General features: G+C 37.5%; 1 long non-coding RNA gene across 1 annotated transcript; it reads left to right on the top strand.

The window, feature by feature from the left end:
• Positions 1–128: 128 nt before the first annotated feature.
• Positions 129–15,111, top strand: LOC115068742. The gene is made up of 3 exons (XR_003848082.1): positions 129–239; positions 12,141–12,306; positions 14,473–15,111. It is a non-coding gene; the product is annotated as an uncharacterized LOC115068742 (long non-coding RNA).
• The last annotated feature ends 3,506 nt before the right edge of the window (positions 15,112–18,617 follow it).

Raw genomic sequence — 18,617 nt, 5'->3', positions numbered from 1 at the left:
GCCCCCCAGCTTTCTTCGCCCCCACCAGTGAGGAGGGTGGGACCGAAGTCTCCTCCCCTTAAGGGTTCCCGCGCAGGAGGGATTTTGCCGCTTCTCCCAGCGGAAGTTGCTGGAGTTAGGAGGGAAAACTGACCAGAAGCAGGGAGGAAGTGGAGTTCTTTTTTAAGTTTCTAGCCCTAGGGAAACAGTTCCTGTTCCCCTGTTTTGCTTCCTTGTGCCTGTTCCTCACGGTACGCCTGGTCAGTTCTTTAGCCTGCCGGGATCCTCCATCATTTCTCGCTTTGTGGAGAGGGTACAGGGTTTGTGGCATTCATTCGCCTCTGTTGTAAAAGCTTTTGTTTTCTATTGGTTTAGTTGATTCTGCAAAACCGAGCAGTATTAGGGCTCTTATTAGGGCTCAGAAACGTTGAATATAGATTTGTTTGTGTGGCGTGTTTGTTTTAGGTAAACGGAGAACAGTTCCCCTCAAAGTTAGCAAAATCAACACATATTTACCGCCAGTAACGAATTCTTGCCTGAAAGCCCAGGTTTTCCAGGAAAGTTGAAGACTATTAGCCATTGTTCTCAGTGTTTTGTTGGAATGATGCCTTATATATCTAGACAGATAGTGAAAGTTACTGAAATATCCCTTGGAAGTCCGATGGGCATTTCTTGTACAGCAGTGATTCTCAAACTTTAGCATGCATCAGAATTCAGAAGGCTTTTAAAAGACTGGTTCTCCACTGCACAGTTTATAACTGGGAAAGGAGACGTGGAAATACAGCTGGGTGATGCAGGCCCAGATTTAAGTTTTTAGGGAATAGAGATGCTGTAGGTGGTAGGACCACAGTTCAAATAAGAGTTCAGGATTGCTTTGCTAATAATGCCATTTGCTATTGAGGACAGATGGTTCTGTTGGTAATATTTTTACAGTGATACTAAAATTGGACAAAGCTTTTTCTCCCTGGTAGTAGGAAATTAAAACCAGGAAAGTTAATGGTTAAACCAACAGCCACACATTAAGGAAACTAGTTCCTGTAACTATCTCTGTATATGATCATGTGATAGAGGGTGCTCTAACACCAGGTATACTAAATATTTCAATTATTGTGATGTAATTTCTCTTCCTCATGGTAACTCCTGAAAATCAGTAAATAGAAATCACTAGAATTAAGGACAAAATAATTTCAACAAACTAATTTTTACCCGCTAGGAGGTAATTTGTTTTTCCATTTCCTTTTGCATTTGGTAATATTTCCTTGTTTTACTGACACATTCCCCTCTTAACCCCTGCTGCGTAATTTAAGATGTACACAGTACTTTAATTTGTAGATCTGTTTAAGCTTCTTTATCTTATTTTTACCAATGCCATTTGATCTTGTGAATAAAATGCACTAAACACTGTAACTTCTGTCTTTGCCCATAATCGAAATACAGATATTGTTAGATGGGTTCATTGTGGTCACAGCTGAAGTTATTCCTAAAACTGATGTAAAAAAAAAAAGTTTAGGATGTTTGCTCAAGTATGATTGCTAAAAAATAACAAATGTTCCCTTTATTTACAAAGTAGTGTATCAAACACTGAAGACAAGTGAAATAGTGTTTCTACAATGATTCAAACACAGACTGTGTTGCCTAAATCAATCTTGCACCAAAACAAGTTTATGGACTTGAAGAGTGCTTAGAGAAAAAAAAGGTTCATTTTCTGTACTTTCATGATTCACTTTTACAACAAAAAGCTGCTTAATATGTAATAACCCGTTGCCTAAGTTGCTCATGCTTACTTAATTTGGTATTTGGTATTCGTTGACTAGAATGTTTGCATTACCACACATAACTTGAGTGTTCTAATTTAATACTCCACTAAGTTGTATGATGCCATTGACCTTTGGAAACTGTAAAATTGTTCTACGTGCACACATGTGGGCAGTTAGAATCCCATAATATTCAGGAAGGTTGTTTTCCTGCAATGTGTCATCGGCATTACATCCAGATATTAATTGTTCATAAGTCTTGCTGTTCTTTCATTTGTAGCCTTTTTTAGGATGTGGAGTTAATACATTGTATTTTTGTAATTGCTAGCTGCTGAAAAAAAAAAATTGGCTGTCCTAACTCAGTTTTTTCTCACCAAATATTAAAAGCCTGGACTTCAGGGGTTTCTTTTTCCTTTTTCTTTTCCACTCTAACCTAAATAAGTATATATTTAAAAGGAAGGAAAGAGGCAAGGAGAGACCATGGGGTTTCCTTGTCTACAAGTGACTGTTGATACCCATTTGAAGTAAGGAAAGGAAAGCACATGTTTTGTACTTCATTTTAAATAACTTCATCAATGAAAGGAGGACATGTAAAATAAAGCACATCTCCTCATTAATAATACTATTTGCTGTATTTTGGGAGCATTATTAAATTTGTTGTAAAATTTATTTAGTGTGACTTTTAATATTGTCATTTATCCTGGTCAATTTTATCAGTATTATATGAAATGATGCTGAAATTTACTTTCAATATTGTTTGGTGATTTTTGACAAAATAATTAAATTAGAACTCCTGTGTCAGAACTGCTTTCAAAAGAAATTTCTAGGCATGGTGTTATGCACCTGTAATCTTACCACTTAGGAGGCAGAAGCAGGAGAATCGTGTTTACAAAATAAATTTTTTAAAAAAATTTACTATTAATGTGTATGTGTATGTGTTCGTGTGTACCATATGTGTGCAGGTGCATGTAGAGGCCAGAACAGGGCATCAGATCCCCCTGGAACTGAAGGTACAGGTGGATGTGAGCTGCCCAATATAGGTTCTGGGAACTGAACCCTAGGGGTCCTCTCCAAGAGCAGTAAGTTCATGTAAGCCATCCCTCCAGATCCCCTCCCAATTTGAAAAATGTGATTTCTATTGTTTGTAGTTACTTTTTTATGAGTGTAATTCATAAATGAATGTGTAATGAACATCTGTGAAAAGAAGCCTTTTTCAAGGAAAAATGATAAGTTGACTTGGCTCCTACAGATAGATGTCTTAACTGTTCTTTACTATTGTCAGTGGAACTGTTAAAAATTTCATTGTTACTGGATAGTACTGATGCATTTAATTCAAGTGTGGGAACCAACTTTTCTAGTCTTTGCACACTGGCAGTATAACCATTATTTTGTCAGTCATTTCTGGTGGAATCTCTATAACCTCCACACTGACTTCTAATGGTGTTTAATAGTTCTCAGACTTTCTAATCTTTTGATTTGTTGCATTCAAAAATTTCATTCAAATTGTCATTTCAAGTTGTTTGTGAATAAGTTTGAATTCTGCTGAATTTATTTTGATGGCTCACGTCCCCTTATTGTGAGCTAAATTATTATGTTGTCAGAATAATATTTCTTGTGACCAATAGACTAATACATTGTATGTATTCTGGTATTGATAGAATTTGATATATGAACAAATTATAACTCTTCAGGAGAAGGGAGGCTTTCCTTTAGCTTGTAATCCTCTAATCTCAGCTTCCTGAATACTGGGATTCCAGGTATGTACCACCATACTGGTGTATAGGTGTATACTTGATTCTAGAATGAGAACACTGAAACATTAATATATTTTTTCTGTTTTGAGATGACCACATTTTAAGACTTTCATGTGTTATATGGATAAAATATTTTAAATATGTAATAAAGTATTAAAATATATTTGTTTGCCATACCATCTTCTGTGATGCCAAGTATTATACTTTAGAAATAATTAAAATATAATAGTATTTTATGTGATTTTTAAATATTATCAGAAAGATAGCCATGTACTAGATTTTTCCAGGTGTCAATATATACTTAAAAAAATTTCCAGCCATATAGTGTCAAATTAATCATTAACACCATTGAATCAAGTCTAACTCTTTAATATCCTTGACACTTGCCTGTGTAGATGTGGCTCTTCTGTCAACCTCACTGTCTTATTTAAGTATAGTCTTCTATTTTGTAAAATATGTACTACTTGTGTAATTGTTTTTCCCTTTTGATTAACACATGTTACTTGTGTATATTCATGGGAGTTCAGTATGACAAGTCCGTATTGTGTGCAGCTTGCATCGACCATTCCAGCTTCAATCTCTCAACCCCCATCCCCTTCCAACTTCTACTTCACCCTCACTGTCCTAAGTGCGCTTCAATGCCAGATGGGGTTCAATCCCTTAAGCAAATTTATACAGAATTCTACAAAGGAGAATTTAGTCACAATTTTTCTGTCAGTTGTGAGAATTTAGGATACTGTGTGTATGAAAATACAGGGTTTTTTTCTTGAAGATAATTTTGAGAGCTGAAAAAGGTAAAATGCATGGAAGAGAAAATGTACATAAGTGTTTTTGTAATGTAAACTTGGATGAATATAGGAAGCCGAGGCAAAGTAAGTGCAAGGACGGGTATTTAAACATTGGAGTGGTTCAGGGCAAAAGGAATGAGCTGCTGCAGTCACTTATACGCTGGCATAGAATTCTCTTAAACATAAATCAGTGCATTATGGCAGCTTTTAAGAATACGTCACAGCATGCTGTCATTTTCTTCAAATGTTTTAAGCTAAATAGTGAAGTCATAAAATAAAAAGTACTGATCATTTGATGCAAATCCAAGGGGGGGAAATGTTTCTTGTAATTCTTATTTCCAATAAAGCAAAATACATTTATTGTAGGAGATTGATGGATTAAAGAAATCCATAAAAGTTTTAGGAATACTAGTCACTATATAAAAGTGCTTAAAATGCCACTGTTGATTTAACAAGCTGTCTGCTTTTATTTCTAGATTCAGTTATTACTATAATTTCTTAGCACTGTGTTGAGCATTTCATTGCTGCTTTTTTTCCCATAGCCTTTGGGACTGTAGCCATCATGTTGCTACATATTTTTCTAGGAGGAGCAATAGCATTGAGCAACTCCACTACTAGGGAAAATAACAACAAATATTTTACAGTGATTCTCTGAATACAGTCTGCCTAAATAATAGTCTATATAAAAAAGGATTTTATATATTTTATTTAAAGTGAGTAAAATATATATACATGAAAATAAATTATAAGTAAACGAAAGTACAACATGAACACAAAAAGATTGTAAGAAGCAGATGAATAATCTCTGTCCCATTGAACAGTTTTGTTGCAGAGCTCCTCTAGGGAGATGACTCTGTATGAGGGAATTTTGCAAACCTCTGGAAAGGGGGATTGCCAGAAAGTTTTTCTGGTTCAGCTTCCATAGAAACTTCTGCCCTTTAGTGAACTGTCATAACCTATACTTAGTAATAGGTAACAATTCATTGCATTCTTCATTCCAGGCACTCTGGAGATCGCTAAAGAATCTGTGCAAACCAGAGGACTGGAATGTGCATCCCTAGAAACCATGTAAATGTTAATGGGCATGGAGACTCACCTGTATTTCTGGGAAGGCAGAGGTGGGATCCCCAGAGCATGCTCACTAGTGAGTATAGCCACATCGCCAAGCTCTGGGTTTGATTAAGAGGCCCTCATTGAATAAGGTGGAAGAGCTCTGGAGGATGATTCCCAGCATCAACCTTGGGCTTCCATATGTACACACACACACATAAACATACATGCACACATGATGCAAACCACACATACATGAAAATGGGAAAAAATTCTGGTTATATAATTTATATCTTAACAATAGCCAATCAACAGAATGAGAAATCAGCAGTCTCAGAGACCTGTGGGACACATGACTACAAATACATACATTAAGGAAGCCCTAAGACAGGAGAGAGAACAGAACAGAAATCTGAAAAGATGCTGACCAACGATAATTCACTAAACATTGTTGGGCCATATACTTTAAATATATTTTTACATACTAATTATGGCTCAATAAACTACTAAGAAATCAAGCCCAGCGAGGTGGTGCATGCCTTTAATCCCTTGATCTCTATGAGATCAAGGCCACCCTGGTCTAGGATATAGCAAGTTGCAGGCCAGATGGGGCTATAAGGAGACCCTGTCTCAGAACAAAACCTACTAAGAAATCAGTTGAAAGAGAATCACCATCACTGTAGCTACAAAAGTAGAGACTTGAAGAACACCTTCACTGAGGAATATCTATGACGCTGAAGAAAAAGTGATAGAACTTTGAAGGTATTAAAACTAGAAATAAGTAAACAAATTTGCCTTTGTGTGTCAACTGTAATACTTCAAGATGTCAGTTGCCTCCAAGTTACTTTATAGCGTTAGTGCAATTCCATGGGAAATCATAATAAAATTGTTTCAACTTGGCAAAAACATTCCAGAGTAGTAGGAAATACACAGACACTTGTAGATTTTTGCTTATAAAAATGAGGTATTGTTTATGAAATTTCTTCTAAATTATATAAAAATCTAAAACTTGTAATTTAGTTGTCAGCATTAGCATTTTTTAATTTATTTTTAAAGTGTCTTGGTGATACTGAATGTTTGGGAGATAATGGCAAGTGTTCATCCCTTTCATGAGGCAATGACTTTCAAGTGTATCTTTTTACCTACAAGCATCTGGCCCCCAAAATACTGTTACCTGTATTTTTAAGGGGCTAGTGACTACATTTAATACTGGGCTCTAAAACACCCTTAAATGCTGTAAATTCGTATGAAATTTCTTGTGTAAAGACATTCTTCCTGCTGTTTCTTCAGCCTCAAAGATCAGAAAGAATATGCTTGCTCTCCCTGTTCTTTCTGTTCTTCCTCTCTTTATAATTAGAGTAATGCACTGCTTTTTCAGAAGTTTACAGGAATCTAACTTGATTTTTAAAATTTGTTTTATGGAATTTTTGTGTATTTTATATAGACTATCTCAATCTTTCTTTTTCAAATATAACTCATTTTATTTGTTGATTTTTTTTTGTGTGTATATCATACAGAGCATCCCAAACAATCTTATTCATCTATATACCCACTTCCCAAATGGCACCCTCACATAGCCCCCCTCCCCCACTGGAGCCCATATACTGTCATCCCTGTTACTGTCCACTGTGTTGTCAGTGCCCCCAGCCATTCACCAGTGTTTGTCCATCCACTGAATCTAGTCAGCCTATCTATAGATCCTGTTTCAGAAAGATCAGTTGTTCCTCATCTAGCAGCAATCAGTTGTCAATAGAATATCTCAAACAACCTTAATCATCTTTATATCCCCGCCCCCACTGGCACCCTCCCATAACTCCCTGCCCCACTGGAACCCATATACTTTGTCATCCGTGTTAAGGCCCAGTGTGTCAAGTCAGTGACCCCAGATGTTCCTCAGTGGCTTACTAGACCTCAGTGGATGGACTTGCACTGGGGAATGTCTGGGGTCACTGACCTAACTTGATTTTTTTTCTTTAAATGCATATAGTGGACTGGATAGATGGCTCAGCAGCCAAGGGCACTGACTGTTTTTGGGTTCCCAGCACCCACATGACTAACAACCACCTGTAATTCCAATTCCAGGGAATTTGTCACCATTTTTGGCCTCTGTGGGCATTGCACACAGGTGGTGCACTTGCATACAGCTAGGCAAACACTCATACACATAGAAATTAAAAAATTAATGCATATAGCAGGAGCAGGGCATGGTGGCACATAAATGTACTCCTAGAACTCATACTTTGGAGATTGCGTCAGGGGGATCATGAGTTCAAGGCCACCCTAGACAGCAAGATCCTGGTTGGGGGAGACTGATTTCAAACATCACCCTGACATTTTAATGTCTTGTGATTAGTTAAAAGGATTTTTTTCTGAATGTCATAACCCTGACAAGCCTAGCAAATAGACTTTTGAATTTTCATATAACAGTCAAAAATATATTTTGAAAATATTGTAGTCATTAGTTTTGAAATTATCTTAGAGAAATAACTTTTGAAAAAACTCCCATCAAGGATTTAAATATGTGGTTTAATATTTGGTCACTTGCTATATCTCCTTCAGGATAGTAAGTGCTTCTTAGTTCTTTTTATAAGCCAAGTACTCGCATTGTGCTTGTTGTGTAGAAAGTACTGTACACATGTTTTTTGAACAGCTATTTGTATTCATTTTGGAATCTCAATGAGGAACTTTGGAAATGATGACAGTGAATATGATTTATCTCTGTTTTTGGATAAATCAAAGCCAAGGCATAAAGGCCTTGCAGAGGCAGGTAGAAGGCAAGTAGGTGTATGCTGCAGCCTCTTCAGAGGCTGTGAGGAGTTGGGGGAGAACTAAGGGCTTTGCACTCATAATCTTTCTTCCCATTATGCTCAGGTTCTCTGACCTTGTGGAAATGACTCACCTTTCTATGCTTTGCTTTCTTTACCTATATTGGGGGTGCTGTTGGATAATGGTGCTTATATCATGCCTTGTTAGGATTAAATAAGTCAGTATTTAAAAACACTTAGAAAAGGACCTGAATATATTAGGGGCGATAAGTGTTCATTAGATAGATGAAGAACTATCCTTACTAAAGTACATTCACATACACACACTCACTCTTTAAATATGGCCCTGTTGATATTTTTCACAATTCTAACTATTTGTGTTTATTTCTGGAAATGAAAAATACTGATCTACCTCTTGGTTGAGAAAGAGCAGGGAAAGAAGAATGAATAAAAAAGAAACGAAGAAGGAAGTTTCTTGAAGAAAACTAAAAATTTTGGCATTGCTTACAAGTTAATTGTGTACTGATTCTTCTGATTTTCAGGCTTGTATAATATCTGATTCCCTAGGGTCCAGAACTACTGATAAATGCAGTAAAAAGTGATGCATGCATGTCCAGTCTGACAAATACAATTACAATAATACTATGTCTCCAAATCAAAAGCTTAAGATATCCAATGTTGACTCACTCAGTATTGGTTTTATTTGTAGCTGTTGGTAATCTTCAGGTTCATTGTATTTTTTTTTTTCTACCCAATTCACTCATCTGGAAATTAGTACAGATCCCAATAATTGAAGACAATACAATGTTAAATATAACAGTAGTTGGTTTTTTAAATTTAATGTTTCTAGGTATATGGCAGATGTGTTTATAGTATAATTTTTTAAATAATTCCCTATCATTTAAATTCTCTATTTTTCCAAAAGAATAGTCTTTTGAAGTAATTAGCAAAGACTGTTGAGTTTCTTCATTTTCTCTGTGTCTAAAAATTAGAGGAGAGATTTGGAAAATGTTGAAGAGCTCCATGGTGGGAAAGTTTTCTTTTTTAAAAAAATATTTTTTATTTACTTATTATCTAATGTGTATGTTTTGCCTGCATGTTTCAGAGTACCCATGCATGCAGAAGAGGTGTTGGATCCCCTGGAACTGGAGTTATTGATGGTTGTTAGCCACCAGTGCACTTAACCACTGAGCCATCTCTCCAGGCCCATTGGATGATTATTTTCTAAACTATGAAACTTTCTCCTTCTTCATAATGTTATGTCCTGTTTTCCCCAAAGTGCCACCTATTTAATTCTACTGAAACAAGGTCCATTGGAATTCCAAATGGTAAATCCAAATGTATTGCAGGTTTGAAAGAAAACTCTCTAGCTGGTGTTGTTGACAACCCCTCCCCCCTACTTGAGTGTGATGATATTAGGAGTCAGGGCCTTTGGGAAGTAATTAGGTTTAGATGAGTTCCTGGTGGTGGAGCATCCATGATGGATGATGATTTACCTTTAGTACCCTTAGAAGAAGTGGAAGACATACTTGTACTTCCTGCCTACGGTAGGTAAGGCACAATAAGAAGGCTACAGACTGAACCAGGGAGAAAGCGCCATCATGAACCGAATCTGCTGGCACCCTGACCTGGGGCTTACCTCAAGACCTATGATAGATAATATGTATGTTGTTTAAGTCACCTAGTCATAGCAACCCAAGCTGATTATGGCACTTCATATTATTTTCAGCTTCTGAGAGCTTAATATGGAATAAGAAAGTGTTACTGAATTTGTAGCTAATGCCCTAACGATAGTCTATATTCCTTGCCTGTCACACAGCTCCACATGCCTATGTGCACTTATAACAGGTGTCAAACACTACGGCCCCATTAGTTACTAACTTTTTCCCCTCTAATGCAACTTCAACTTAATTTAAAACTTAAATACTTGAGTCTTAGTTTAGATTTTTAAAAAACCAAACAATATTTATGTGAGTGCTGAAAGGCTTACTATTTTAGGAAACATCTTAAAGGGAAAAGATTTTAGAGACAAGAATTAGCCTTCAAAAGAAAAGGGGTCGGCATGTTATTTTTTTCAGTCCCCTTTCCACAGAATCCAGGGTGACATGGCCTGTGCTACCTCAAAGTGTTCAAAGTGTGGAAGGAAGGGGTGCAGTCAATCTCACAAACCATGGGCTGATCTAAAGGGGCTCTTTCATGCATCATAAAAATTGCTGCAAGTGAATCTGTGCAGGTCCTGGCAACTGTAGCCCAGAGGAAATCAACCTCTTTGTGGACTATATAAATAGCTCATGCTAAGCACACATGCTGCCTACCATTTAAGAATTCTTAAAACATCTCATTGCCTATATTAAGCACTTCAGAACCTTTAATATCAGATAATTTCCAGCTTTTTGCAGCTCTGCTGTTCAACTGGGCTTTGCAGACACATAAAATCAGGGACCTTTAAACAAAGCCTCATATAATTAAATATAATCGTCCATTTGTTTTGAATTCTTTCCATTCCTTTATTCTGAAATCTGTTGATAATTCAGTAGACTAACAGTTTTTTAACTGCTAACATATTTTTCATGCCTCCAGTATAGGTACTAAGGTTGACACAAATGCTATTTTTCTCAGTCTGCTTTTGCCAGCATTGCATTAAAACATGTATAAGAATCTTGTTTTCTTTGTTACTTTCTTAACCTTTTCTAGTTTTAGTTTGCTATGAAAGCACATAAGCTTGTAAAGTTACCAATCCAAATAACTTGGATTTGTTGTTGTGAATTTCTAGCTGATAGATGTTGGCTGTACATGAAGATAAAACCCCTGGGGGCTGGGAGTATAACTTGGTGAAATAGTGCATGTTTAGCATTAGTGAGTCCCTGGCTTTGATCCCCAGCATACCCCTAAAAGAAGAAAAAAGAAAACTTGAATGTTACTGACTTAAGTTAAAGTAAAAATAAAGGCAAAAAGTTTTGTAGGATTTATTTTAGGGTTTAAGACCTTTGCAAATAAGATGGGCATTGGGGGAAAGGGAGTCAGACTATAACAAGTATTTATTTGAATTCCTTAGTATTTATTTTGCAAATGTTTCCAGATGGAAATTTCTTTTCTGTGGTAGACTGACTATATGTGATCCCTGTAATCCTGTTAGAAATACTTACTTTTCTAATTGCCTTACTTAGAAATGTTTTTTATAATATTTTATTATTTTTATGTGTATGCATGTACTGCCTACATGTATGTAAGTGCACTCGTGTTGTGCAATGGCCATGGAGGTCAGAAGAGGGTGTCAGATCCCCTAGAACTGGAGTTATGGACAGTTAACTGCCATGTGGGTGCTGGGATTTGAACCCAGGTCTTCTGCAAGAACAGCCAGTGTTTTTAACCACTGAGCCATCTCCCCAGCCCCACGTAGAAATGTTTTTGTTCCAGTGCATTTCTTGTCTTTTAAAAATACGGTTTTGTGAGTGATTTTAGATGTATATTACAAATTGGATTTTACAGATCTGTACCAACTACGTTTCTGAAGTTCATTACTGCTTTCTGCCAATGTGTGCAGTTTAATACCATGAATAGCCATGGATAACTTGAAACTGCTCCTCATTTTAAGTCTTCCTAAATTAGTTGCTTTTTAGAGCTACTAGTTAATCCCTTGCAATCCAAGATATTTTAAAAAATTACACTGTAATGCTTTTTTTGTACAACACAGAGATCATCAACAGTTCCAGAAGGTGTCATCATGTAGTTATAACCCCACCTGGGCCATAATTGTGCCACAGAACATGACTGATGTGCTGTCATTTCTTGCTGCTTAAATCACAGTGGCAGTTGAAAAGTAGCACAAATTGGCCTTCAGATTTCTCAACCACAGAGAACTGATTATTTTTTCAACTTTGTAGCTTATTCCCTCACTTCAAGTTTTTCATTCTATACGTAGCTGAAATAACATTTTCATTGCTACTTGAGGATAATAGCTGAATTATATTAAACCTCACCTAAGTTTTCCCATTTTTGAAGATACTGGAAGTATCCATGATTAAGATAAATCTTATTATTTGCTTATAGCCATTCAGAAGAGGGCATTTGCCAAAATCTTCCCACAGGAGCACATACCATCTTGGTTCCTCAAATATTCAAGACTGTTCTGATGCAAGTTGACATTACCAAAAAGTGGGAGGTCCCCCTGGTGGATTGGAGGAACTTCCACTAAGTTATGTCACATAGAAAGAAGGTAGGTTCTACATTCTTGGACCCTCTCACATTTAGAATTTCTTGTCATGTCTTCCTGTCCAGCTATATTCAGCATTTTCCCGAGTAATGACCAGCATGGCAAGATGTGCTTATGAGTTCAATAGTGACACAGATGTTTTGGGAGTAAGCAGCTGCTCCCAAGCTCTCCTCTTTTTTTGAGGGCTATAGGTCCATTATAAATGTTTCTTCTAATGTATGTGAGCACCAATTTTATTTCTATATTTAGGACTGAACCTAGGACCTCACACAAGCTAGACAAGCACTGTACCACTGAGCTACATCCCAAGCCTTTTATTTTTACTTCTAAATTTTAAGACAGGGACTAACTGTTATAGCTCATACTAGCATGGTATTCTATTGATCCCAGGCTGGCCTTGAACTTGTGATTCTTCTGCCTCTGCCTCTGAAGCAACTAGGATTACAGGCATGCGCCACCATATCTAACCAGTTTTAAAATAGATGAAATCCAAATTTAGAAAGTCAAATCTTTATATTTATTTTTTTCTGTTTTTCAGGAATACTTACAGCAGTTTTATTCCTAATACTCCAGAGCTGTGCAGAGACATATAAACTGGTATATTTGCATAGTGAAATACTACATTGCATTGTTAGACATTAACTAGTGATACATGGAACACATGTATGAATCTCAAAATCATTAAGTTGAGCAAAAGAAGCAAGATACTTTAGTATCTAATTCCGCTTGTATGAAACTCATTAGAGGCAAAGCTAATCTATGACAAAAGTGGTGACCTCAGGGCTGGAGAGATGGCTCAGCAGTTAAGAGCACTGACCTCTCTTACAGAGGACCTGGGTTCGATTCTCAGCACCCACATGGCGACTACGAACCGTCCTTAACTCCAGTTCTAGGGGAATCTGAAGCCCTCTTCTGACCTCCGTGACATTGCACAACACAGGTGCCCTCACAAACATGCAGGCAATACACTCATAAAAATAATAAATAAAATATTTGAAAATTTAAAAAAAAAGCAGTGGCAACCTGTATGTAAGCAGTAGCATTAACTAAAATGGGTCAAGGAGAACTTTCTTGATTAGTGGAAATATTTTGTGCTTTCATCTGCATGTCATTTCTTGGGTATAAAAATTCATAGAGCTATATGATTAACATGTGCTTTTTGCTATACATAAATCATACCCTAGTTTTAAAAAATGTCTTCAAATTGATCCAAAGTATAGTACATTGTTCAAGCAGAAACAGACTGGAACTAATTCAAATCCTTCATTTAATGGAAGAATACATTTGAAGGTTTTGTTGTTTTGTTTCTGATTGGGTTTTTTATTGCTTAGGCTTGCCTGAAACTCCTGGGTTCCAGCAGTCCTCCTACCTCCTCCTTTCAAGTAGCTGGGAACACATACACATACTGCTGTGACTGATAGTATCAATCACTGTGGAAACACTTCCCCTCAGAGACTGGAAGGGATAACCCTGTCATACTGCCTAGGTTAGACTGGGCTGACTAGACCACAAGACTACTGAGATCTATATCATCTGTATCGAAATCCAAAAGAGATGGTGGAGTGAGTGCCACTGGGACCATGAGATTATAACAGATTGCTAAAATAGCGTTACCAGAGGAGCAGTCATTTTTCACAAAAGTGGGGGTTAAGGAGCTGGCAAGGATCACCCGCAAATGACAAGACTATTAAAGGAGGAGGTTGGGAGACTGGTTCAGATTTAGGACTGAAGTTATGGCCATAGCTTCTAGAAGACAGCAGTTGACTGGTGGAGTTGTGGCTGGCCCTCAGGTTGTCATAGAGTGGTCCACAGGGAAGTCACCAGATGACTGTGGTCTGGCAACTAATAATGTAGAGGGATTGAATTGCAACTTGTACCAAAGATCTAATGTTCTTGCACGTACCAAAAAGGACTTCTTTTTCTGCAAAGTTAGCACACCTTGAGCACCAGTGAGCAGGCAAGATTCTAGCTGCTCAAATTGGGCCAGGTGGAAGCCAGAGCTGTGCCCTAACATTGCATTCTAGCATAGCACTGTAGCCACATAACCAGCCTGCAGAGTGTCATTTGCAGTGTACTCCATTTCATGAAGAGTCAGACTCCTTGGTGCATCGTTCGAGTCTGCATTTACAAATCTCACTCAGACAATTTTTTCCTTTTCTTCTGTTAAAGGTGTTCTACTCTAAGCCTGTAGTACATCCTGTGGAAGAGTCACACCTTCCATGTGGACCACTCTGTGACAACCTGGGGGCCAGCCGCAACTCCACCAGTCAACTGTTGTGTCTTCTAGAAGAATCTATGGCCATAACTTAGTCCTAAAATCTGAACCAGTCTCCCAACTTCTCCCTTTAATAGTTTTGTCATTTGTGGGTGATCCTTGCCGGCTCCTCAGCCCCCACTATTGTGAAAAACAACTGCTCCTCTGGTAAACCTACTTTAGCAATTTTCTGTTTCTTTTTTCTAAAACAATTTATGCCCCATAATTTTCTTTATGGCCAGGCCCACAATGGAAGGTATTCCTTTGCTTATTCCCCACTTGGACTGCCTATACTTCTTTGCCAAATGACTTTAGTCACATTTTTCCCTTTATGTGGAATAATCTTTTCTACTCCATGTGCCCACTGGGGACAATATCCCAGGTCAAATGATCCTTCCATGAAAGCTTCTTGTATTCTCCACAAACAACAAGTATCTTCTCCGTTTATTTTGTGCTTTACCCTTTTAATTTTGCATGCTTATTAATTAGGTACAGTTTAAAAATGCAGACACCATCAGATCTGTAAAGTTTAGGAATCTTGTCTCATTACCAGGTGAATTATCAATGTGTATAGAATAATAATAATAAAAAAACCCATAGCAAAACAATGTCAATTTTATGGGCATAAACGTTAAATAAATTCATAAAAACAATATTTCATAAATAAATTTTGTGATAAATGATATCAATTAGTTATAAATAAAATCATGTATAATGCAGAGAATTTACTAGCATAATATTTGGAGTTGAGTGGGAAAAAAACCAGATAAACCAAAGTAAAATTAGGTTTAGCATGTGCGATTAAAGGAGCTAGAGTGACTACAGTAAGATTCTGCTAAGGGTTTTTTCACTATAGTGTTTTTTATTTTATTTAAAATCTTTTTATTTGTTTTTATTTCATGTATATGAGTGTATTGCTTGCATGTATTTAAGTGCACCTGTGTCCTGTAATGCCTGCGAAAGTCAGAAGAGGGCATGTAATTCCCCTGGAACTCAAGTTATGCATAGTTGTTAGCTGCCATGTGGGTGCTGGGAATTGAATCCAGGTCCGCTGCAAGAGCATCCAGTGCTCTAACCTGTGAGCCATCTCTAGCCCCACTATAGTGTTTTGTTAAAAAAATGTTGGTTGCCTTTTTTAAAAAGATGTTATTTTGATAAAACATGTTATATATTTGGTGATGAGAGGACCACATTGGTAAAACTGAAGGAAAGTAAATTTACCATGGATTTTGTGACCTTTTCCAAAACACTGATAGATAAAATAAGCCTTCTGACCCAGAAATGGAAGAAATGAGAACATCTATTACCTGTAGACTGGTTCAGATCACTCACCCAGTCCAGAATAGACAGACCAAAAACATGTCGTGGAAGGGAATTATTACTGATAACCTCAGCCAACAGGCAAGAGCCTTGATCTAAAGTATCTTAGTTGTTCTCTTCTTTCCTTCTCTGTGTAATAAGCACCTTCTTTTTCATTCATCCTGCAAGTTTTACATCAATGTCACCTTCTTTGGAAAGTTTTCCCAGAGCTAATTCATTCTTTGCCCCTCTGTGCCTTTGAAGCATCTGTATCTATTAAAGAACAGTACTTATAGTTCATCATAATTTCTAAGCGCCTGGGTCTCAGACATGGCATCTAGTTTTCTGTACATGTTCATTTCTGGTGCTTGTGAAAACCCCTTTCATTATCAGCATTTAATCTTACGGTGTGCATGGAATCCTGTTATCTTTAAGGTTGCTCTCAGTATCTGTGGAATCTGCAAGCAAATATCACATATTAGGGCTTGGTGAATAAAGCCAGCTCACCGTGCCCCATAAAATTTGTTAGAGAATTGAGAATTGATATAATGTTGCCAGCAAGAGGCCCTTCAGATAGTTTAGCAGTAAGGTAAACTATTGCCCCCAGGTGCCTAGGCCTACCACCAGGCAGTCCTTATTGTGTCTGAATTCCATCCGTACATAGTCTGTTTTTTATTTCAGCTAGTTTGCAGCAGGCTTTTATCACCTACCATATTATTTAGGCTCCAGAATATAGTCTAATTTGATGGTTCAGTAATTTCTTATTTCTCTACATCTTAAATAAGCCATAGAATGAATGCCCTTCTCACATTCCACTAGTATAATTCTTGTACTTTACTGCACACATCAGCTTTTCTCTAAAATGTTAAGCTTCACTTGGTTATGGTTTAAATATATATTGCTGAAGCACAATGCTGCTACCCTGCTAGGCACCCGTGTCCTCTGCTGATACTTTTGCTTCAGGAAATGAATATAAAGGACTAACCTTTAATAAAATTCATGACTATTCTGATAAGAATAGCAAGCATGATATAAAATTGACAGTGGCTAAGTTTTATCTTGAGAGCACTGTAGAGTCATGACATCTTTGTGAAAACAGGAAAGGGAGATCTTAGCAAAAATACAAAGCAGAATAGAACTGGCAGGAAAAGTGGAATCTGTTGTAGACAGCAACTGGAGGGAGGTTTCAAAGCTGGGGATTTAGGTGATGGACTTTCATAGACAATCAGCCCAAATCTACAAGTTTATAATGACAGAATTCTATAAGGTATGATCTATAATGAATCTTTGTGAAAACAGGAAAGGGAGATCTTAGCAAAAATACAAAGCAGAATAGAACTGGCAGGAAAAGTGGAATCTGTTGTAGACAGCAACTGGAGGGAGGTTTCAAAGCTGGGGATTTAGGTGATGGACTTTCATAGACAATCAGCCCAAATCTACAAGTTTATAATGACAGAATTCTATAAGGTATGATCTATAATGAATAAAACAACATGGACAAAATTGTTTTGCAAATCAAATTTTTATATAGAAAATCAGTGGAACAGTTTTAAAAAATCAAAGCAGACAATACCTACACAGGGCTGAGAAATGCTCTAGGAGTTAAATTGGTGAAATTCATTCCAGAAGGTAAGCGTTCTGCAATTCTGTCAATATACTTGTAATTATAAACACGGGTTCAGAAAACTCCATGTCTGTAAGTCATTGGATCAGAATGCCAGTAGCATTATGCTAGAAGTTTCCCCTTTATAACCACTAGTGTTCCTCTTGGAAGTCTGCGAGTAAACAATTTGTGACCTATTGGGTCATAGGCCACTAGTAAAGATACTTGTATTTAAAGGTTTGGGGCTTTTTTTTTTTTTTTGATGTCTGTTTCACTGAGCAGTAAACATATTTTAAAGTACATGTGATAAAGGAAGAAACAGCTAAGAAACTAAGCTTACTTTGCAATGTGAACTTTCCTCATCATAGATGTTTTCTGTGGGAATTCCTGTTACCTTGCTTTGGCACTTAGAGTAAATCAACATGGAGTCTGCCAAGTGTACCACTTACCATTCATCAAAGCAGCTTCTTTCTGCAGCAAATGAAGACTATTGCAAATTTCCACAATTGGGTGACTGTGAGGTGCCCAACCCTAAGTGACACATCTACAATGCAACCTCTATATCTAAGGCTCAGGGAACACTGTGGAAGAGGGGGAAGAAAGAATATAGGAACCACAGGAACAAGACACCTGCTGCTAGTTACTGCATCCTAGACAAGAGAGGGAAGCTGCACCAATGGAATCTCCACAGTGTGGAAGTCTAATGAGGTCTACATAATGACAAAACCAATTGACATGCCAACATAGATGGCAGGGTGCATGTCACAGGGTCCCACTTCAAGATGAAGAGCTATAGGAAATTCCTGGATGCTAAGGGAGGATCTGTTTTCTCCAGGGATGAGCTCTTGAAAGGCTATCTAATCCCAAATGGGCAGCCCTAACAGTGGTATGTTGGGGACTCCTGCTGTTTTGGGTTGTAGTCTTTCCATGTCTGGATAGCTACATGTTGGCTCGGTGCGAACGGAGGACTCCTCTTTTCAGCAGGGCGCCTCCCTACTCTCTTCCTGACTCACCTTTTGAAGTGGCCGCCACAGATGCCCTACCAAAACCATGGCCTCTGGCATAGGAGATTTTCAGACAATTTCTGGCAGCCTGGCAGGAGCCCACCACCACATGTAAATGAGGCATCCTAAAAGTACCTATCAGCTAAGGCTTTTA

Source organism: Nannospalax galili, unplaced genomic scaffold (genome assembly GCF_000622305.1).
Source record: "Nannospalax galili isolate Female #2095 unplaced genomic scaffold, S.galili_v1.0 scaffold768, whole genome shotgun sequence".
Taxonomy (NCBI): Eukaryota; Metazoa; Chordata; class Mammalia; order Rodentia; family Spalacidae; genus Nannospalax; species Nannospalax galili.
The sequence above is the reverse complement of the archived record's forward strand: the minus strand, read 5'-3'. Positions and strand labels throughout refer to the sequence as shown.